The sequence below is a fragment of the Macaca nemestrina genome, chromosome 10 (assembly GCF_043159975.1).
Source record: "Macaca nemestrina isolate mMacNem1 chromosome 10, mMacNem.hap1, whole genome shotgun sequence".
Taxonomy (NCBI): Eukaryota; Metazoa; Chordata; class Mammalia; order Primates; family Cercopithecidae; genus Macaca; species Macaca nemestrina.
Genome location: NC_092134.1, coordinates 30,837,906 through 30,861,753, shown reverse-complemented (window position 1 = coordinate 30,861,753; position 23,848 = coordinate 30,837,906). Strand labels below are relative to the sequence as shown.

General features: G+C 38.7%; 1 long non-coding RNA gene across 1 annotated transcript; it reads left to right on the top strand.

Moving 5' to 3' along the window:
- Window positions 1-3,746: 3,746 nt before the first annotated feature.
- Window positions 3,747-19,883, top strand: LOC105493818 (uncharacterized). Its single transcript, XR_011608517.1, has 3 exons — window positions 3,747-4,767; window positions 5,625-5,768; window positions 19,798-19,883. It is a non-coding gene; the product is annotated as an uncharacterized lncRNA (long non-coding RNA).
- Window positions 19,884-23,848: the final 3,965 nt, after the last annotated feature.

Here is a 23,848-nt window from a genome sequence, read left to right as displayed (position 1 = left end):
TGTTAAGGAATATGGATGAGCCAAAAGGACTGGAAAGTTTCAAATGCATGTGTGTTTCCAACTAACATTGGAGAAAACTTCTTTTGGCATCTAACACTGGCAATTTATAGACTTGTTGATTAATAGTGGAATTACCTTTAAAGTGTACCTGGATTGTAGAGAAATCTAGCTTCCCTCTCTAACTCATTCATCATAAGTTTACTAAGTAACTACTATAGACTAGGCATGTGTTAGATGCTGGGGTAGGGGTAGAAAGATAAACAGGACACAGTCCCACAGGAATTATAGTCTAGTGGAGAGAAGTGTATAGAAACTGTCACAGAATGATGTGATAAGTGTTATGATAAAGGAATATGTAATAACTGCTAGCAAAGAGAAGGAAATGTTTAAACCTGCTTGGGAGTGGAGGGAAAAGTCAGAGAAAGCTCTGTAGCAAAGCTAACTGTATAATAGGTTTGGTAGGATGAGTTACTTGGCAAATGGGCTGCAGTAACATACCCAAATGAGGAATATGTTGCCTCCAAAATCCAAAGAGCCCCATTAGGCATTGCTTTTTTTATTATTATTGTAGGAAGCACCAGATGCAATAGCTTATTCTTTGCCTTTTAATTCTTTTAATTCCTGCAAGATAAATAATCCAAGCCAAAAGGAAGCAGAAATATCATTAGACTGTCATCAATTAAGGCTCCAGATTAATTGCCTGAGAGGTAGAGAAGAGGGATGGGAAAGCAGAAATAGACTTTAAAACACAAGCAAGTAAGGTGGATCAGTCAAGGGGTTCTGGCAAGAAACACAGCATATTCTGAAGAGTAGAACTGATTTGTGAGGAGACTATGTCAGGGCCATGCTAAGAAAACCAACAAAGGATGGTGAGGCACCCAGGGACTAGCAACATCAGGGAGCTATTAGTACTCTTGGACCTGTAGGGACAAGGGAAGGAAATGGTGTTAATGAGCCCAGTGAAACCTGGCGTCATGGAGGAGGGGAAATGGTTTATCATGAAAACAGAATTATGGCCCCTCAATCACTTCCCGACACGAACCACTTTATGGACTCAGAACACCCTGAATGAAGGGAAGGCTGGATTCCCTTGGGGAAGGACCCCTGTACGTGGACAAATATTTACACTGTTAATATTCCTCCCAGAATTCCACAAAGAGATTTATGCCTTTTTAATGGTACTGTGCATTGGGGAAAAAAAACAAATAATTTGAACTTTCAGAGATTACTGAACACTGGCTCTGAACTGACAGCAATACCAAGAGACTCAACACATCACTGTGGTCTACCAGTCAGAGTAGGGGCTTATAGAGGTCAGGTAATTAGTGGAGCTTTGGCTCCAGTTTATCTCACAATGGGCCCAATGGGTACCTGAACACACCCTGTGATTATTTCCCCAGTTCTAGAATGCATAATTGCAATAGATACATTCAGCAGCTGGTGGAATCCCCTCATTGGTTCCCTTACCTGCACAGTAAAGACTACTGTAGTGGGAAAGGCCAAGAGGGAGCAGCCACTAAAACTGCCTCTACAGAGGAAACCTGTAAACCAAAAGAAATGCTGCATTTTTGGAGGGATTGCAGAGATTAATGCTGACATCAAGGACTTGAAAGATGCAGGGGTGATGATTACTACTCCCCACTCAACTCTCTTAGTTGGCCTGTGCTAAAACAGATGGATCTTGGAGAATGACAGTTATGTAAGCTTAACCAGGTGGTGATTCCAATTGCTGCTTTTCATTGCTTGAGCAAACTAACACATACCCTGGTACCTGCTATGCAGCTATTGATCTGGTAAATCCTTTTCCTTCATACCAGTCAATAAAAACCATCAGAAGCAGTTTGCCTTCAGCTGGCAAGGCCAGTAATATACCTTCACTATTCTACCTCAGAAGTAGATCAACTCTCCAGCCTTACACGATAATTTAGTTCACAGGGATCTTGATCACCTTTCTCTTCTAAAGGATATTATACTGATTTGTCATATCAGTGACATTATGCTGATTGGAAGTAGTGAGCAAGAAGTAGCAACTACTCTAGACTTAACTCATTTGCATGTCAGAAGGTTGGAAATAAGTCAGACAAAAATGGAAAGACTTTCTATCTCAGTAAAATGTGTAAGGGTCACAACCCCCTCGCCCCCTACTGCTGCCAAAAAAATAAGAACAATGCCTAATGGGCCTCTTTGGATTTTGGAGGCAACATGTTCCTCATTTGGGTATGTTACTCCAGACCATTTTCCAAGTAACCTGAAAAGTTGCTAGTTTTAACTGGAGCCCAGAGCAGGGGAAGGCTCTACAACAGGTCCAGGCTGCTGTGCAAGCTGCTTTGGCTCTTGCATCATATGATACAACAGATCCAATGGTGCTTAAAATGTCAGTGGCAGGTAGGGAAGCTATTTGGAGCCTCTGCCAGGGCCCTATAAGTAAATTTAGGCATAGTCCTTTAGGATTTTAGAATAAAGCTCTGCCATCCTCTGCACATAACTACTGCTTTTTTAAGAAACAACTGATGGCCTGCTACAAGGCCTTAGTAGAGACTGAATGCTTAATCATGGGCCACAAAGTTACCATGCAACCTGAGCTGCCCATCATGGCGTTTTCTGACTCACCAAGCCATCAGGTTGGGGATATACCACTTCAAATGGAAGTGGTATATATGTGATAGGACCTGAGAAGGCACCAAAGGTACAAAGAAGTGGCCTAAATGCCAATGGTTTAAACTCCTGTTACACTGCCTTCCCTCCCTCAGTCTGCACTTATGGCCTCATGAGGAGCTCCCTATCATCTTAGTCCATTTTCTGTTGCTATATCTGAATCACATGGACTGGGTAATTTATAAAGAGTAGAAGTTTATTTGGCTTACAGTCTTAGAGGCTGGAAGGTTCAAAAGCATGGTGGCAGCTTCTGGTGAGGGTTTTTCATACTGCATTATAACATGATGGAGAAGTGGAAGGAGAAGTGGCTGTGTGTGAAATGAGCAAAACATGAGGAGTGACGTCAGTTCCTAATACCCCCAGCCCAATCTTATGTTATGAATCAAGTTCCATGACAGTGAGAACTCATTCCCCAGAGAATTAACCTGGTCCTTCAAGAGTGACATTAATCCCATTTAATGACCCAATGACGACTTCTTCTTCTTCTTCTTCTTCTTCTTCTTCTTCTTCTTCTTCTTCTTCTTCTTCTTCTTCTTCTTCTTCTTCTTCTTCTTCTTCTTCTTCTTCTGCTTCTGCTTCTGCTTCTGCTTCTGCTTCTGCTTCTGCTTCTGCTTCTGCTTCTGCTTCTGCTTCTGCTTCTGCTTCTTCTGCTTCTGCTTCTGCTTCTTCTGCTTCTGCTTCTGCTTCTGCTTCTGCTTCTGCTTCTGCTGCTTCTGCTGCTTCTGCTGCTTCTGCTGCTTCTGCTTCTGCTGCTTCTGCTTCTGCTGCTTCTGCTTCTGCTTCTGCTTCTTCTGCTTCTGCTTCTGCTTCTTCTGCTTCTGCTGCTGCTGCTGCTGCTGCTGCTGCTGCTTCTGCTTCTGCTTCTTCTTTCTTCTTTCTTCTTCTTTCTTCTTCTTCTCTTCTTCTCTTCTTCTTCTCTTCTCCTTCTCCTCCTCCTCATCCTCCTTCTTCTTCTTCCTTCTTCCTTCTTTCTTTCTTCTTCTTTCTTCTTCTTCTTTCTTCTTCTTTCTTCTTCTTCCTTCTTCTTCCTTCTTTCTTCTTCTTCCTTCTTCTTCTTCTTCCTTCTTCTTCCTTCTTTCTTCTTTCTGAGACAAGGTCTGACCCTATCACCCAGGCTGGAGTGCAGTGGTGTGATCTTGGCTCACTGCAACCTCAACTTCTTGGGCCCAAACAATTCTCCCACCTCAGCCTCCTGAGTAGCTGGAACTACAGGTATGCACCACCATGCCTGGCTAATTTTTTATTTCTTGTAGAGATGGGGTTTTGCCACTTAGCCCAGGCTGATCTCAAACTCCTGCAGTCAAGCAGTCTTTCCTCCTTGACCTCCTGAAGTGCTGGGATTATAGGCATGAGGCACTGCACCCAGCCACAATGATTTTTTAAAGTTCCTACCTCCCAACACTGTTGCATCAGAAACCAAATTTCTAACACATTAATTCTGAGGGTACACTCAAGCTATAGCACTTATGATCAATTTATAGGAGAAAAGATTACTCAGATCTAGTTTACAGATAGTTCTGTATGATATACAGGTATCAATGGGTGGAAGTGAGAGTTGCACCATTCGCAATTACCCCTAGTGACCCACTAGCAAAATTTTTTCTTGTTTCTATGTCCCTATTCTCTGCTGGCCTAGAAGTCTTAGTTCCAAATGGAGAAATGGTTCCACCAGGAGACACAACAATGATTCCATTGAACTGCAAGATAAGAGTGCCACCTGGACACTTTGGACATTCCTCTGAATCGACAGGAAAAGAAGGGAGTCATTGTGTAGACTGAGTACAGTAGATTGCCTTCCCCAGTATGGCTGGGCTTCATCCAATCCATTGAAGGCCTGCATAGAACAAAAAGAAGAATAAAATAGAAGTCACTCTTTGCTTGACTGTCTTCCAGCTGGGACATTGATATTCCCTGGCTTTGCCCTAGAACTTGTGCTAGAACTTACATCATTGGATCTACAGGTTCTCAGATCTTTGAACTCAGACTGAAACTTACACCATTGGCTCTCCTGGTCCTTACCTGCTGGACTCAGAAAAGAAGTATCTCAGTGGCTTTCATGGTCCTCCTGCTTGATGACTGTAGATGCTGAAAATTTCTAGCTTCCATAACCATGTGAGTCAATTTCTTCTGATAAATATATATATCTACATTTATATCTTCATCTATATCTTTATCTTCTATTGGTTCTGTTTCTCTGGATAATTCATACCAATACATACTTTGGTACCAAAAAGTGTTTGTAGTACTGTTGTAACAAATGCCTGAACATGTGGAAGTGGCTCTGGAATTGGGTAATGAATAGAGGCTGGAAGTATTTTGAGGTGTATGCTAGAAATATGGATGTTAAGAGCAATTCTGATGAGCTCTCAGATGAAATGAGAAACATATTTTTGGAAACTGGAAGAAAGACGATCTTTGTTATAACATGGAAAAGAATTTAGCTGAATTATGTTTGGGTTCTAGTGTTTGTGGAAGGTAGATCTGGCAAATGATGACATTGGATATTTAGTTGAGGATATTTCTAAGCAAATGTTTAAGAAGTGGCTTGGTCCCACCTAACTGCTTATACTAAAATCTGTTAAGAGACAGTGGAAGAAGGGATTGTTGAAGGATAAATTGAAGAAGGAATTGTTAAGCAAAAAGGAACCAGAATTTGAAGATTTGGAAGAGTTTCAGCCTATGTATATTGCAAAAAAATGAAAAATATTCAGAAGAGAACACCAAGGGTGTGCCTGGACTGTCATTCAGTGAAGAGCTTATGAGATTATATAAGCAGAAGCACTGCCAGTTTAAACTGAAGGAGATGCAGACAGGACAAAATGAAGGAAGGTTATTAGACTCATTGGGATTTGGGGGGGAAAAGATGAAGGAGTTTTTTGGCTGTGAACATGTGCTATCCTTCAATAAGAGGGAAAATGACCCTAAAGGTAATTCAGAAATTAACAGAGCCACCATCTTGTTTTCAATAGGTCAGATGCCTTCTTTCTTGAAGCTGTGAGGCCAGGACCACTTTGTTGTGCTGTGGGATCAGGACACCTTGAAGAACCTTGGGGACAAGGTCACTGCCTGGAAGAGCCATGAATGCAGGATCTCTGCTCCCATGGGTTTCGAAGGTAGGACCCCAGTGGGTCTGGAAGATAGAAAATCAAGTCAAATAATTATTCTTGAGCCTTAAAATCTGATGGAATGTATCTTGCTAGGTTTTAGATTTGTTTGGGACTCATCGCCCTTTTCTTTCCTGTTTTTCTCTCTTATAATAGGAATGTCTTTCCTATGGCTGTCTCACCATTTTAGAAGCACATGACTTGTTTGGTTTCACAGATTCAGGGCTGAATCTGGAGAGGAATTTTGCTTCAGGATGAATTGTACCTTGAGTCTCACTCATACCTGGTTCAAATGATATTTCGATAAGACTATGGACTTTAGAGTTGATGCTGGCATAAGTTCAGACTTTTGAGGCTGTTGGGATGGAATAAATGTACTTTGCATACAATAAGAATATAAATTTTGGGAGGCCAGGGGTGGAATATTATGGACTGAATGTTTCTGTCCTCACTGAATGTCATGTGTTAAAATCCTAACTACCAATGTAATGTGGTTTGAAGATGGGGCCTTTGCACAGTAATTACGGTTAGGTGAAGTCATGAGGATGGGAATCCTCATGATGGGATTGTTGTACTTCTAAGGGGAAGATTCTCTCTCTCTCTCTCTCTCTCTCTTTCTCTCTGCTCCCCACTCACCAACTCTACTCTAGGTGAGAACACAGAGAGAAAGTGGCCATCTAAAAGCTAGAAAGATAACCCTCACCAGAAATCAAACATACCGGTACCTGATCTCATACTTACAACCTCCACAAATGTGAGGAAAAAAATTCTGTAATTTAAGACATGTAGCCTTTGGTTGGCATTTTGTTATGGCAGCCCAAGCACACTAAAACAGTCAATTAAGTTTGTAGTGTTATTCAGATCTTCTATCACTCGTCAACTATTTTTTTTGTGTGTCTACTTGTCCTGTTAATTAGTAACAGAGGTGTGAAGTCTCCAACTGTAATTGTGTATTTGTCTATTTCTCCTTTCAGTTCTATAGATTTTGCTTTATGTATTTGGAGTTTTATTGGGTGCATAGACATGTAGCATTGTTATGTCTTTTTAATGAATTGAACCTTTTATCATTATGTAATATTGATGTTAATATACCTTATTCTGAATACTAATTTAGCTAATATTAATATAAGCACTGCAGCTTCCTTTAATTAATAGTATACTTTTTCCATTCTTTAACTTTTTCCTTTGTCTTTATGTTTTAAGTAGATTTATTGTAGACAACATATAATTGAGTTTTACTTGTTTATCCAACCTGGCAATGTTAGGCTTTAGTTGGAGTGCTAATTCCAGATGTATTTAATGTAAGTATTGATATGTTTGGGTTTAAGTATACCATCTTGCTAAATGTTTTCTACTTGTCCCATTGGTTCTTTGTTTTTCCTTTCCTCTTTTAGTGCCTACTTTTGAACTGAATATTTTTTATTATTGTATTTATTTTCAAAATTGGCTTATTATTGGTTTCTCTAGGATTTAAACATCTTTAACTTATCACAGTTTACTTCCAAATATATCACTTTACATTTGGAGTGTAGTAGCTTTACCACATATACTTCTATTTCCTTTCTTCCAACCTTAGTGCTATTTTTGTTATAGTTTTTACTTCTATGTGTATTATCAACCCCGTAATATATTGTTACTATTATAGCTTTAGACAATTATATTTTAAAGGAATTCAAAATTTAAAATGTCTTTTATACTTAACCTAATTTTTATCATTTCTATGCTCTTCTTTCTTTCACACAGATGTGATTTTCTATCTGGTATCATATTTCTTGTGCCTAAAGAACTTCTTTCAATATGTTAGTTGCAGGTCTGCTGGCAATGAATTCCCTAAGCTTTAGTTGGTCGGAGAAAGTTTTTATTTTATCTTTATTTTGAAAGCTATTTTTTGCTGGATATATCATTATCAGTTTATCATTGTGCTTGTTTTATTACTTTGAAGATGTTACATCATCTTCTGAACTGCATAGTTTCTAAAAAGAAGTCTGGTATGATTCTTATCTTCCTCCCTATGTAATGTTTCCTTTTTCTTTTTCTACATCACAATTTTTCTCTTTGAACTTGAATTTCAGCAGTTTGACTACAATTTTCGTAGCTATGTTTTTAACATTTTTGTTTATATTGCTTAGAGTTTTCTGGGATTCTTTGGTCTGTTTTTTTGTTGTTGTTGTTTTGGTTTTTTGTTTTGTTTTCTTTTGCTTTTTGTTTCTGTTTTTGCCTTAAATTTATTTCAGACAATTCTTGACCATTACCTCTTCAAATATTTCTTTGGTTCTTGCTGTCTTCTTATTCTGGAGATACAAGTCCATGTATATTAGATTGTTTGGGTTTATTCCCTAATTTTTGGATGATCTGTTCTTTTTTCCCATGCATTTAATTTTCAATAGTTCCTGTCTTCAAGTTCATCAATTATTTCCTCATTGTGTTTAGTCCACAGATAAACTTGTCAAAGGAATAATAATGATAATAATAAACCCTAGAATTTCCATCGGTATTGGTTTCCTATTGCTGCTGTAACAAATTACCACAATGCTACTAGCTTAAAACGACACAACTTTATTATACTGAAGTTCTGGAATTTGGAATTCTGAAATGGGTCTCAGACTTGGCTAAAATCAAGGTATCAGTAAGGCTGCATTCCTTTAGGAGACTCTAGAGGAGTATCTATTTCCTTGCCTTTTCCAGCTTCTAGAGACCAACTGAATTCCTGACCTCACGACCTCTTTCTCCATCTTTAAAGCCAAACTGCAAATCATCTCCAAATTACTCTGTCTCTCTTGGCTCCCTCTTTCACAGTCCTTGTGATTACATTGAGCCTATCAGGATAATCCTGGATAATATTCTCATATCATGATCCTTAACTTAGTAACATTTGTAAAGTCTCTTTTGCCATGTAAGGTAATATAGTCACAGGTTCAGAGGAGTAGGACATGGACATCTTTAGTGATAATGGGATGTCCCATTATTGTGCTGATGACACCATCTCATTCTCAGGATTTCCACGTTTAGTAGGTTGAATGGTAACCTCTCAAAAGATATATCTATGTCCAAATCCCTGGAACCTGTGAATGCTATCTTACTTGGAAAACGGGTATTTGCAGATGAATGAAGTTCAGGTTCTTGAGAGTAGATCATCCTGGATTACTTGCGTCATTCCTAAATTCAACGATAAGTGTGTTTGTAATATACGGAAGAGGTTAAGACACAGACAGACAGAGGAGATGGCAATGTGAAGATAGAGGCCGAGATTGGAGTGCTATGGCCACAAGGCCAGGAAGCCAAGGAATGCTCACTGCCCCCAGAAGCTGCAAAAAGCAAGGATTTTCCCTTTTGCACCTCCAGAAGTAGTGTGGCCCTGTTGACACCTTGATTTCAGACTTGAGGCTTCTAGAACTGAGAGAATAATTTTCTCTTATTTTAAGCCACCCAGTTTGTGTAATTTGTTATGGTACCCCTAGGAAATGAATACATCTTTCTGTTGAAATCTTTATCTCTTTAAGTATGTATTATATTTTTTCCACTAGATCCTTTAACGTATTAATTATAATTATTTTAAAGTTCCTGTCTGTTAGTTTCAACATCTGGACCAAATTCTGAGTTTGTTTAATCTCTTGACAATGGGTTGTTATGTTCTTGCTTTTTGTGTATGTAGCAATTTTGTTTACATACCAGATAATGTGTACAAAATAACATTAGAAACTGAGCTAAATAATATTTATACCCAGCAGTAGGCATGCTGCTTCTTCTGTTAGATCGTGAGTCTTTGGGCAGTTAAGGCTCTCTGATACGTACATGAGCTGGGTTTAAGTTATCTGTTGTCTTGTTGATATATTGCTATATTCAGTGAACCCTAGGCTTCAAATTTCTCCTATAGTAGATGAGTGCTACCTTGTCCTTAGTGTGAGGTCTGAAGTGCTAGAGGAATTTTCTAAATATTTCTTCACTCTCACCTTTCAGCAATTAATGTATGACTTTGCCACTGGGGGGATTTCTTTCCATGTTCTTGTCCTTACCCTAGCCTAGAGACTTCTGTTGCTTGTTATTCTGTGCAAGACTCATGCTGGAGTTGGAGGCTTTCACTTCTCCTGTTCCAGCTTTAGTTTCAGGCAGGTCCTGTGCTCCTGAGCCTGATGTCAGTTGTTTTGAATACCCTCATGTCTCTCCCATGACAAGCCTTTGCCTCCTTTTCAGTCCATGGTTTAAAGTGCAGGTAGGTTTCCTGTACTTCCCTCCCTGCTGAACAAGTGAACTCTGCCTCCGCCCCCCAGCAATAACAGGCCTCTTCTTTGTATTAGTGCAGGATCCTTGGCATGAGAAAGTTTTCTACCACTTTCCCAGAAGTAGCCTACCTTTGCCTGGAAATAGGGACATGACAGGGTTTCATGTCCCTCCCTCAGTGGCAAATTCATTTTACTTCATGTAAAAGCATTGTCATGTCTGGGATGTGAACATGTTCTTTCTATTATCTCAACAGTGACAGATTTTACTTCCTATCTGAGAACATTCTGGGCTGTGGGGAGTAGCAGCTGCTCACCATACTGTACTCATGCAGAGCCCATTGAGAGATGAAATCCCATAGACACTCCTGCTCTTCTCTCAAACCTTAGCAGGCCCTGTACACCTGTGCCACCAAGAGGCATTTTCTCCAGCTTCCTACCTGCCATCAATCTTTCTGGTGAATATTCAAATGAGACCCATCAAGAGCCCCATGAGTGGGTGCAGGCTTCCCTGTGCCTATGGCACCCGAAGATTGTACACTTTCACACTAGTCCACACTTGTCCTTTAAGAATGTGCTACATTTCAACTGTTTTCATCTTACTGACTCCAATAACGGCCTCCCTTCCCTCCTATTCTCCCTAAAAGGTGAAACATTTGAGTGTCCTATGTTACCTATAAGGAGCCTTTCACCCTTAGAAATTTTGTTCAACTGATTAGCCTCAGCTCACTGATGAACTCGAAAACTATTTTGTAGATTTTCAGGCTTTTTTTTTTTGTCCTGAAGGCAGTGTAGATTATTTAAGAGTGTAGATTACCAACTTTTCCTGTTTTGGTGATAGTGACATTCTTTTGCAGTTTCTGTATCCTAAGTGAAAGTAGAACTATATTCATTGATTTAACAGATAGTCAAATCAACAAATGTATACCTAGAGGACCAAGTGATGTCTGAAACTTAACATATACATAATGTAACTTTTGATTTGCCCCAACCATTGCCTGTTCTACCCTAAGCCTATCTCTGTAAGTTGTACCACTGTGCACCTAATTGGTTAAGCCAGAAACTGAAGTGTTTTCTTGATTTTCTCTTCTTTACCTCATACAGCCAATACAACAGTAACCACTATAATTATTGATTCTGTTTCCAAATTAAATATAAAATCCATTTACTTATTTCCATTATTGCTGTGACTAGTGTGATCCAAGCTGTCATCATCTGTTGTCTGGACTTCTTTGTCAACCAGAGGGTCTCACAGCTTTTACTTTTGTCCTTGTAGACTATATCATCCACCTGGCAGTGAAAGTTAAAACATAAATCTTACCGTATTCTAAAAATATAAGTAAAATTTGAGCTTGTCAAATCCCTGCTCAAAATCATTCAATGTTTCCCCATTACCTTTCTAAACGCAACTCAGTCTCAACTCCTCACCATGACCTGCAAGGCCATGAATGATCTAGCCCTGCGTATTTCCACAACTTCATTTGGGGATACTTTCTTCTTCACTCACTCATTCATCTGTTGAGGAAAGAGAGGCACTTTTAACTTATACAAGTTTGAAGAATCAGAGCAGCTGTGAACATATCCCAGAACTCTGAAATTTCAAAAGTATAAAATGTTAATCCAAAAAGAATTCTAAACTTTAAATAATCTTCTTTTTGGTTATTTTTTATGGCATAGGTGCATTATTATTTTATCACTTTCAAAACTGACACAGTTTCCATAGTTAACTTTGAGTTATTTTTGTGAACTGACTATTGAACGAAAGCTCTCCATTTACTAACAACAGTGTAGTGTTCTGAATCTTTTAGATCTTATTGAAAAAATGTTCCTTTGTTATAGAGTGCAATGTGGTTTGTTTTGGAGGGAGTAAAGGAGGCAGGATGTCTGTCTTTGCTTGGTTTCCTGGCCACTGCATCTCATTTGAAAACAGTCTGCTTCAAGCAGTTAAATCTATTCCTGGGAAGCCTCTATTTTTATATATATTTTTAATTTTTAGACAAGGTCTTGCTGTGTTACCCAGGCTGGAGTGTGGTGGCACAATCATAGCTCATGGGAGTCTCAAACTCCTGGGCTCAAATGATCCTCCCATCACAGCCTCCCAAGTAGCTGGGACTACAGGTGTGTACCACCATGCCTAATTACTTTTTTTCAAAATCTTTAGTAGAGATGAGGTCTTGCTATGTTTCCTCAGGCTCGTCTCAAAATCCTGGGCTCAAGTGATCCTCTGACCTCAGCCTCCCAAAGTGCTGGATTACAGACATGAGCCACTGTGAACCCTCTATTTGTTTATGTTTACTTTTTTCCTTTCTTCCCTTCTCCCTTCCTTTCTTTCTTTTCTTTTTAGACAAGTAATTTGACATTAGGAGGTCTTGAATGTGATGGCTTCCTCTGGCAATAGTGCCTTTTCTGTCACTGAAGGTGTTCAGTTGGGCAGAATGCATGGCCACTGGAATCATTCTTTCATTAAAGAACAAACATTCATTAAATACCTCCCTTTGCCAAGCATTGGGACACTCAGTAGGAGTTCAAAGAGAAAAAAGCATGCTTTTAGCAAGTTTACATTTTAGTGTCAGACATACAGTTTTAATACAACTGCTCATTATTCTAACGGAAAATAGAAGATTCAGGATTAAACTATTATGTGGTATAGACTTTTAAAATAGACTGATTTCTGAGAGTCTGTGATTTCACTTGTAAGGCTTATGAGGGATTCTTAGCAAGGAAAAATGAGAATGGTTTCTGGTTATACTAATTGTGAACTTTGTGAGCCTTGAGCAAGTCTCTAAACTTTCTGAAGCTCAATTTGTTTTCTTACATTTTAAAAGAGAATATTTTGAAGAGAGCTAAATGGAATACTACAAATAAAGTTCCAGCGCCTATTAAGTGGAGTAAGGTGGAGCAGTGTTTACTGAAAATGAAAATTAGATTAAAGGACAGACACTTCAGGGCCATTTTTTTCTTCATATGCATGAGTGTGGATGCGGTAGGGAGAGGAGAGTGTTTTGTAATAAAGAAGTAAATGGAAAGAAAAATGTGAAGATCTAGTTCACTGGGGGAAACACTGCAAATATAGACTGGTGACAGGCAATAAACTGCAGGACCTGAGCTAGTTCTGAGGCAGTGAGCCTCAGCTAGAACATCCTGTATACATCCCAGAAGGTTGATGACGTTTAATGTGTCAAAGTGTATGTAACTGATGTCAGTTTTATCAGGCTTTGTTTGCAATCATAGAGAATCCAGAAAAGTTAATTTTAATACTCTTGATATTGACGGAGAAATTCTTTTTAAAATGTAAAATTATTATTTCTCATTAAAGAAAGAAGAATAGGCATTCCTGGCCTTTTTTTTTTTTTTTTTTTTTTTTTGAGACAAGGTCTTACTCTGTCACTCAGGCTGGAGGGCAGTGGTGCAATCATGGCTCACTGCAGCCTCAACTTTCAGGCTCAAGCGATCCTCCCACCTCAGCCTCCTGCATTACTAGGACTACAGGCACATGCTATCATGCCCATCTAAATGTTGTATATTTGTAGAGATGGAGTCTCGGTATGTTGCCTATGCTGGTCTTGAACTCCTGGGCTCAAGCAATCCTCCTACCTTGGTCTCCCAAAGTGCTGGGATTACAAATGTGAGCCACTATGCCCAGCCCCTGATCTATTAACATGTTAGAAACTAGTTCTTCGTGAGGCTATTTCATAATAAATTATCAGTATGTTGCAGCATTATACAAATTGCAAGTGCTTTCACATGGATAATCTCATTTTAATCTCATTTTTATCACCCCCATTTTACACATGAGAAAATTGAAGCTCAGAAATGACTAGTGTGAGGTCGCACAGGTAAGATACGCCAAAGTTGAAACTTGAATTCTGGTCTTTCTTATCATGCTGCACATAAAATTATGAACTGTGCCTCAGATTAAGAGAAGATCAGAATTTTCAGTGAAAATACAATTAAAATTGGATTAGTGTGTCATTCTATTATCAGTCTTAACCATAATTGGCTAATCATATAAAAGCTCTTACACTGTCATCTAATTCAGTCCTGCTGGACAAATGCTATTCTATTCTATTCAATATGATGTCACTGAAAACTTCATGGAATATACTGAGCTGGAAAGATTAGACAACTCCTCACTTAGGGTGCACACATGCACACACACACACACACACACACATCCCCACACACTTATACATCCCTACTAATTTATTTAAATATAGAACTGTATATAATGATTAAAATAAGCAATTAATATTTACATATTATGTTATTAGTTACTTTTGAATACTCCAACATAAATAATGTAAACAAATTAACTTTAATCAATACTTTAGGGGCAGTTAGTTACAGTACAGTAATAAAAAATGTTTAACAACTAACTCTGGGGAGGAGTAGAGTCCTGATTTGTAACATTTGCTGATTTCTGTCACATCAATACTCTCACCATGGCTGGTTTCAGGCTCCCAGTGTGAGGTCACCTAATGCAGGAATACAGATGCTGCTATTTAAATCTGCACCAGAAGGTTCATTGATGAGGGTAAGGGATGTTGAGCATAATTTGGGGAGATAAGTAAATGGTGTCCAAGATATGCCTGGCTGAGAAAGGATTACACAGGCATCTTTGTCCTTGAAGGAACAGTATTGAAGGAGCCATCAAGCCCAGAAGCCCTACATCTTCAGAGTATCCCCTGGGTCTAGAACTTTGGTTCTATGCCTCCCTATTTAATCAAGACTCTATTACCTGATCCAATTACAAGCTTTGCTGATTCTTCTATTAGATTATTACTGTAAAACTTGTTGGAGTGCCTAAAAGATAGATATCAGAGACTGACTTCCTCAAGCCAGGGCAATAGTTTCTATGACTATTTTGAAGCTAGCTGGCTAATAGATATTTCTATGTAGCAGAATATTGTCTAAGATTTCCTTTATTACACTTACTACCTAATGGTGAGGTAAGGGAAGAAGTCATAGCTTCCATTTCTCTTTTATCATATTACCAAATATTGAGGTGATGGATATTTACCAAAAAATCTGACAGTTGTATAGGGCCAACTTGGTTTATTACGTCAATTTGCAATATCAGTAAGTACCTACTAAGTTTGGGGCACTGTAACATGATAAGATCCTTGTCTACAGAGAGCTTTTAGGTGGATTTAAAAATGCAGTGTTACCATTTCTATTTATAATGTGTGAAAACAAAGTGGATGCCAGATCACACACAAGCCAGCAGAGAATGGTCTTGTTTACAATACTGGAATTGTGGTCAAGGTGAATACACAGTCCTTTACTCTCTTATCAGAGAGCAAAGGTTTAAAGAGAAACCAACAAAAGTGTCCAGGTACTATTTTTTTTTTTTTTTTTTTTCTTGAGACAGGGTCTCACCTAGGCTGGAGTATAGTGGCACGATCACAGCTTACTGCAGCCTTGATCTCCTGGGCTCAAGCAATCCTCCCACCTTAGGCTTCCGAGTAGCTGGGACTACAGGCACGCCACCATACCCGGCTATTTTAATTTTTTTGTAGAGACCAGATCTCACCATGCTGTCCAGGCTGGTCTTGCACTCCTGGGCTCAAGTGATCTTCTCACTTTTGGCCTCCTAAAGTTCTTGGATTACAGGCCTCAAACTCCATATCCAGCCTCCAGGTACTTTTTAACTGTAGTGAGTATGTGGCATTTTGATGTAATGACTCTAAAATATTGCCCCTGAATTCTTGGAAACTTCTTTGTAGAGGTTGGGTGTGGTCTATGTCCTTTTCCCTTAAATCTGGGTTTTTACTACTTGACCAATAGTACATGGCAGAAGTGTTGCTGTGGCAGTCTCTTAAGATACAGGTCTGGAAACTGGCACTTGATCTGGTAAGATCCAGAACTATATCCCAAGAAACTGGCTATTTCCACTTCCTATCTCTTCGGATATTTGCTGTTAGAACCTAGCCTCTATGCTGTGAGGAAGCCTAGGCCACCTCATGGAGAGGAACCAATAGGCAGCATCAACTTACCATTCATGAAAGTAAGCCATTTTGGAGGTGGGTCATCCAACCTCAGTTAGGCCACATGGAGCAGAGATAAGCTGTCTCTGCTGAGACCTGCCTAAATTGCAAATTCTTAAATAATTATTGCTGTTTAAATTACAAAGTTTTCGGGTGGCTTGATATACTGCAATAGAAACCTGGACACCTACTAATCTATTCGTGAGAAGAGACTATCAGATGCTTCTCAGTACCATTTTTCCTGTTAGCTGGTGAATCATTCCTTTGGAGACAGTCTATAGATTTCTCTTGTGTTTACTCCCTCTTGGGGACTTCCCCACTTGTACCTGGCTCCTATTTGGCAGGAATCTGTAGCAGACAAATCCCAAGCTGAAGCAGGGATTGGGGCTGAGCTTCTTTGACCAGTGGAAGTTTGCACAGCTTAACAAAGAGGTAATTTCTGCAGGGGTGCTTTTGGTAAGTGAGATGCCCATAGGTTGGATTGCATAATTCTTTTTTCTTTCCAGTTGGGGATCATCAGGTCATCTGACTGCTGATTCTTCAGGTATGGACTTCTCTTCCAGCTCTGTGAATCTGTAGAGTCTGAGATGAGACTCTAGAGACAAAAATTGTTGCTGTGTCACCAACTGTGTGAGCTCAAACAAGCCATTTGACATTACTAGGAACACAATGGGATTAAGATACTTAGAAGCCCTACACATTGAACATATGATGTTATGACCCCAGATGTAATGAAAGCAAATACAACAAAATTCTGATTTTTTACCAAGGTGACTACTTGATGCTTTTCTTGAATTACCAAATGTCAAATTTGTTAATTTTTCTTCTTTTGGTGTTCCTAATTAGTCTACCTAGTGAATAACCATTGTCTAGGCCTCAATTGCTTCATCCATAAAGTAGATAAGTAGATGGTTTGATCTGCTCAAGTTCTTTTGTATCTAAATTTTGATTCTGCAAACACTTTTATTCCCTTTCCTTTGTTTGGTATGTTTTTTTTTTCCTCTTTGCTATAGCTTTATTGAGGTATAATTGACAAGCAATAAACTGAAAGATCTAAAGTGTACAATCTGAGAATTTTTGACATACTTATACACCCATGACCATTACCATAATCAAAACAGTAAACATATCCATCATCTCCACAAATTTCCTTGTGTTCTTCCCTTTGCCTTTTCTCACCCCAGCTTCTAGGCAACTATTGAGCTGCTGTGTGTCCCTATAGATTAGTTTGTACTTTCCAGAATTTTATATAAATGGAATTCTAGAGTATGTGTTCTTTTTTGTCTGACTTCTTTCACTCAGCATAATTGATTTGAGATACAGACATGTTGTTTCATGTACCGGTAGTTCATGTTTTTAAGTTGCTGAGCAGTATTTCATTATATGGATATGCCACAATCTGTTTTTCCATTTACCTGCTGATGGACATGTGGGTTGCTTGCAGTTTGGGGCTATTAGGGATAAAGCTACTGAAGCTACTGTGAACATTCATATATAAATACTTATATAGACACATGATTTTATTTTTCTTGGGTAAACAAATACCTATGAGTGGAATGGTTGGATCATATGGTAATTACATGTTTAATTTATTAAGACATGGCCACACTTTTCAAAAGTCATGGAACCACTTTACTCTCTGACTGGTAGTCTGTGAGAATTCTGGTTTCTCCATATTCTCACCAACATTTTGTATGGTCAGTTTTTAAAGTTTAGAAATTCTAATAAGCATGTAGTGTTATCTCGTTGTGTCTTAAATGTACATTTTTGTAGTAACTAATGGTGTTAAAAAATCTTTTCATCTGCTTATTGGCTGATATGGTTTGGCTCTGTATCCCCACTGAAATTTCATCTCAAATTGTAATCTCCATGTATTGGGGGAGGGGCCTGATGTAAAGTGATTGAATCATGGCAGTAGACTTCCCCCTTGCTGTTCTTGTGATAGTGAGTTCTCATGAGATATGATGGTTTAAAAATGTGTGGCAGTTCCCCCTCACTCACTCTCTCCTGCTTCACCATGGGAAGGTGTGCCTTGCTTCCCCTTCACCTTCTACCATGATTGTAAGTTTCCTGAGGCCTCCCAGTTATGCTTCCTGTTAAGCCCATGGAACTGTGAGTCAATTAAACTTATTTTCTTGATAAATTACCCAGTATCCAGTAGTTCTTTATAGCAGTGTGAAAATGAACTAATACATTTGCCATCTGTATATCTTTTTTGGTGAAATGTCTGTCCAAATATTTTTTCTAGTTCTTAAAAATTATTACTGATTTTTGAAAGTTTAAAAAAATATATTCTGCATAAAAGTTCTTTATTAGATACATAATTTCAAATATTTTCTGGCAGTCTGATTTATATTTTAATTCTATTAATATTTGGTATGTTCTTAAAGAGGAAAAAATCTTAACATGTGAAATATTTTACACACTTAAGTTCAAAGAGCAGCATAGGTGGATCTGGGAAGAAAAAGATATTAGCAAACCATTCAATGGTTTGTCATTGAATGCCTTTGTGTAAGATTTTCTTTAGTTAGCTTTTATTAAGTGACTTTTGTGTATAAATTATTGCAGTATAAGCAAACATTGTAGTAAGTAATGTTTAAGCTTGAATTCTGGGATATGCACATTTTTCAGAACAGCCACCAATTTAGAGACTCATGGTTTCTCTCAGTATTATGCCTGGTCTACAAAGAGTCTAAGCTAAAACACCCATGTGTGATATTTATATATCCCACATCATCATACACTGGTCTATTTCTATGTCTATATATGTATGTACAACTTGCAAAAAATCCAACTTATATTCATATTCAACTTATGCCTTTGGTCAAATATAACCATCGGGCAAATTGTTGTGACCTCACAGGTATGATAAACTGAATATAAAATATGTATTACAAAGCTTGTGCACTTTACTTCATAGTAGAAACATGGATCTGCCTTCAGGTACTTGTGTAGACAATTATTTATAAAGCAAGATAGATTATAACCAGTGAGGCCACACTGACAGCATGTGGAAAAACAGTTCACAACAATGCGAGGAGAGAGAGAAAATACAGACCCCCAAAACTAGAATGCAAAGAAGTCTGGATATATTTTGTATTTGTATAGAAAGCCTTTTACGTATGAATTTCCCAGAGGATATGGAGTCATGAGATTGGTAATAATTTATCTCAGAAATGGTTGGAATAAATTATAAGTTCTTAAAGGGAATAAGGTTTTGAAGAATGTATAATTAACTCCTTGATAATATAATTTATATTATGATATAATCAGAGACTATGCACAGTATAAAACTTGCCAAAGAAGGGAGTGAGACTGCTGAATGAAGTTCAAGCAGAGAGTTTATCTTGAAAATTCTTCTGCTTTAAATATTCTGAATATGAAATAGAAGGATATGGTTAATTGTCAGTGGCAGAGAAAGAAACAGGTGTTGAATGCACCTCTGTATGTACCGGTAAAAGAGAAATTTCCAACCAACCAATTATTAAACCTCCTAATATTAAGAATTTGTATCTAACATTTGAAAATTTTGATCTAGAAATTTAAGAACAGGTAGAATTTCCTTCATCATCTCTGTTATTTCCTCTCTTAGTGCTTATAAGTGCAAACTCCAGAAACAGTCTAGATTGGGTTTGAGTTTCAACATTATCAGTGGGTTGGCTTCCATAAACCCAAGTTTTCTAACCTGCAGAATGGAACTAAAATCCCCACCTGAAGTGGTGGTGGTGAGGATTATAGGAGATGCAGGTAAAGGGCTTAGTAGAGTACCTGCCCCAGGGGTTTAAACACTTAGTAAATATAAAATATTACATTTACTATTATTGTTTATTCTAGGGAGAAATTTGAAGGACAAGCAGCATTGAAAAATTCAAGCAAAAACATCAGCAGTCAATATCCCATAATTTGAAATTAAGGATTAAAATTAGGTGTTATTTTCATCTCTTTTTGTTTCTCTGATTTTAATAAAAAAGCTGTGGAAGCCCCCAGAAATAACTGCCAGCTTTTGGAGGGTGTCTCTGGATGTTTTGTGTGTTCCATCTGGGTTGCAACCATTATTCTACCTACTTGACAGACGATGAGGTCATGGAGGCCAAGTGTTCTTCACGACGACACCCAGGTCAAAGGCATAGTTAAAGTACATCCCAGGTCACATAACTCATTCTCTGTTCAAGAATCTTTCCTAATCCCTGGTGCCATTTGGGAACTGTTTCAAAGGCATTCCAACCTCAGAATCATGCCAGTGCAGTGGTTATCAATTATTTTGTTGATCCTTTAGCAAATCCTCAAACTGATTTTTCTGCCCTCCTGAGACACAAATCACAAAGCTGACCTTAACTGTTTTGGCATCCCCCTCCAGTCCCAAGGCACACAAAAAAGCAGCGCAGGGCTGGTGATTTATTGTTTTCCCACGCAGGTCACACTCGAGCCCAGACAGATAGAGAAGATCTGTCTTTAACGAGAGAAATGCACCATTACTTTGTCATAAATTCAACTTAATGGTAATTTTAGTAGGGCAGCTTGCTCAGGGTTTGTAGAAACACAAATCAAAAATCCCAAATTCCATGCATATCCTCCTAGAAACTCTTTTGGCAACTCCATTCCATTTGCTTTTTAAGGAAATCAATTTCCTTAGTTATGGTCCCTAGTTGCTTAGGGTGGATTTGCACAGAGTCTAGAATCACTGTGGCAGCAGAGAGGGGAGTGGGTGGCATGCTGCTTGAACTATTTTTGCCAAGCATTCGGCCTTGACTTCAGTTGTCAAGGAGGCACAAGTGAGCTGACACACAGATTCGGTAGACAGTCCCGCAAAAGTAGTATGTGGTGAAAATGTTCAGATGACTCTGTCTAAGGAAAGGTTTCATTTTTTTCAAATTCTCCTGTCCTTGACTGATTCCAAACTGACAAATACCAGTCATTACGAATCTCAGGTCATAGAACAAGCTCTGAATCCTCACAGAATTGACTTAGTCCAAGTTGGCATAGAAGTATCTATGGAATATATTCAGACACAAGGCTACCAGACACCCCTCCACACTCTTAGAAGTAGACTCGAACATACCATCTTGTATGCATGCCATATCATGTGCTCACTATGATCATAGCAACTAGAAGACCTTATTTCGTTAATTACTCATATGTGTTCCCTTATAGCACACTGTATGCTCCCAGGTGTAGGGCAATGCCATACCTGAGTTTTTTCTCCAGTTTTTAACCCAGTGCCTGACATATGACAGATGCACAGTTAGCATTGGTTGAAGGAACAGAAGTATGAGTGAATAAAGTTCATGCCTTTCCAGTGAAGTCTGACTTTTAAGTCAGGGAACCTGGGAAATGGCCATTCTTCTTCTTCTTCTTCTTTTTTTTTTTTTTTTTTTTTTTAAGGATGATATACGTGGCCAGGTGAAGACAGTAGAGAGAAAACAGAACTGAAAGTAACTGTCTCCCATAGGTAGGGTAATTTGTACTTTATTTATTTAAACCAAAATTTACAGAATGCCAATACAGTCAAAGCATAGTGTCAGGGACTGAAGAACATTCAACTAGGAATCAAAGAACTCAAGATCTCTTACTCTTTAGATCTAAGATTCAATGTATAATGCTACCGTAAATTACTTTATTCTTAATAGCATTACTCTATGCAGAGAAAATACATGACATTCTAGCTCTCCTTCTCTAATTTGGTTTTGCAGATGGGTCTACCTATAACCTTCCCCTCACGGGTAGAGAGGAGTTTAGCCGGCAGTTTATTTCTCTTTCTACTCACACACCTAGCATATGGGAAGGCTGGGATTAGAGCCAAAGGAGAAGCCTGGAACACCCAGGTAATGGCATGGTTGGATCCTTATAATTCTCTGTCAAAGAGTGATGAAGAGACTTAAAGGCAATGAGTGGCTCTCCAGCTTGAGTGGGCATCAGAATCACCTGGAAGGCTTCTTAAGACACATTATTGCTGAGCCCCTGCCCCTAGAGTTCCTGAGTCAGTAGGTTTAGATTCAGATTCCAGAAATTGCATTTCTAGGAAGTCCCCAAGCAATGCAAATGCTATTGGTTTAGGACCAGCTGAACTAAGGTAAGCCCTGATACTTACCTCCCACCAAATCAAATTCTCTCATTCCCTCGTATAATGCCACAGGGTGATTCCATTTGTATGGTTTTGTCCAGGTAGCCTTGGTCTCAAATAAAAGAATCAGTTGGAATTACTTATTTCATAGCTGTTTTCCACTTATTTGGGGCAAAATTTTTTATGCCAGATATCTTCATTTGTGGTTTAACCTGTATTTATGGGCTACCTCTCTTGTCATTAGTTGGAAATAAAAACAATTACAGTATCAATGAAAGCAACCTGCAAAAGTATTGCTAACATAGGGATGCATACACATAAACTGTTTATTCATGCCATTGGGCTTGTGTGGATAACTGTATAAAATGATGAATTCAACATTAGCCTTTGGATTCTTTCTTCTTTCCCTCGTCTTCTCTGACTAGGAGAATAATTGTAGCTTCAGTCTAAATGGAGAAATATTAGCCAGGTCTTTCTGTCTTCCAGATAGGTCCTGTAGCCCAGCCAAGCTATCTGGATTTCTGATTAGACAGTTTTTTATAAAGAGAAAAAATGTATTTTCTCAAGAATTATTTTTAGTTATTTTCCCTCTCGTGATGAAAGGCTTATCTAAATAGCCCAAGCTTCATTCAATATTCTTCCCCACTCTTTGTTGTCACCCAGCCTTCCCTGACCTCACTCACCCTCAGACAGCCAGGGATTTAAAAATATGTTGGAAGATTTTAATGGTCTCTGCAGAGTAGAATTACATTCTTCTGTGTAACATTTGGACACCAAGCAGAGAGATAGCACAGTCTGTCTAGCTCTTTTGTAATTATTTCATGGTATTGTTTTAATTGTGGCATGGCTTAATCACTGGCTGTGCACAGATTATGCCACATACTTAAAATAATTATGGGGATTTGATAAGATAATGCTGTGAATTCATTTAATGCTTCTTTTCCAATAGACTCCACACTCTTAAAAGGAGAGAGAGCAAAGAAGGACAGCCAATCAATGCCAGCATTGGTCATTTTCTGCACCTTGTGAGGACTGACCAGGATAATATATGTACATTCTTTTATTTTGGTCATCTTCCACCTGCCCAAGGAGGCATTTTATCCAGTACTCAAAGATCCTGAGGCTAGTGTGATATCCTGTTAATATCACTTTACTGGCTAACACTTAATATAGGTTCACAACTAGTAACCTAGCCAGGCCTGTGTGGACACATTTGTTTTAAATCCAATGGTTTGTCTTGTAACTGTATTAGCCAGGGTTTTCTAAAGGGACAGAACTAATAGGATAGGTTAATATATGAAAGGGAGTTTATTAAGGAGTATTGACTCACATGAGCATAAGGTGAGGTCCCACAATAGGCTGTCTGCAAGCTGAAGAGCCAGGAAGCCATTCCAAGTCCCAAAACTTTAGAAGTAGGGAAGCTGAGAGTGCAGCCTTCAGTCTGTGGCCAAAGGCCCAAGAGCCCCTGGCAAATCACTGATATAAGTCCAAGAGTCCAAAAGCTGAAGAACTTGGGAGTCTGATGTTCGAGGGCAGGAAGCATCCAGCACAGGGGAAAGATGGAGGCCAGAAGACTCAGCCAGTCTAGTCCTTCCACATTCCTCTCTCTGCTTTTATCCTAGCCATGCTGGCAGCTGATTAGATGGTGTCCACCCAGATTGAGGGTGGGTCTGCCTTTCTTAGTCCACTGACTCAAATGTTAATCTCTTTTGGCAACACCCTCACAGACACACCCAGAAACAATACTTCACATTTTTCAATCCAATCAAGTTGACACTCAATATTAACCATCACAGTAACTGATGACTGCTATCTTCATTAGCA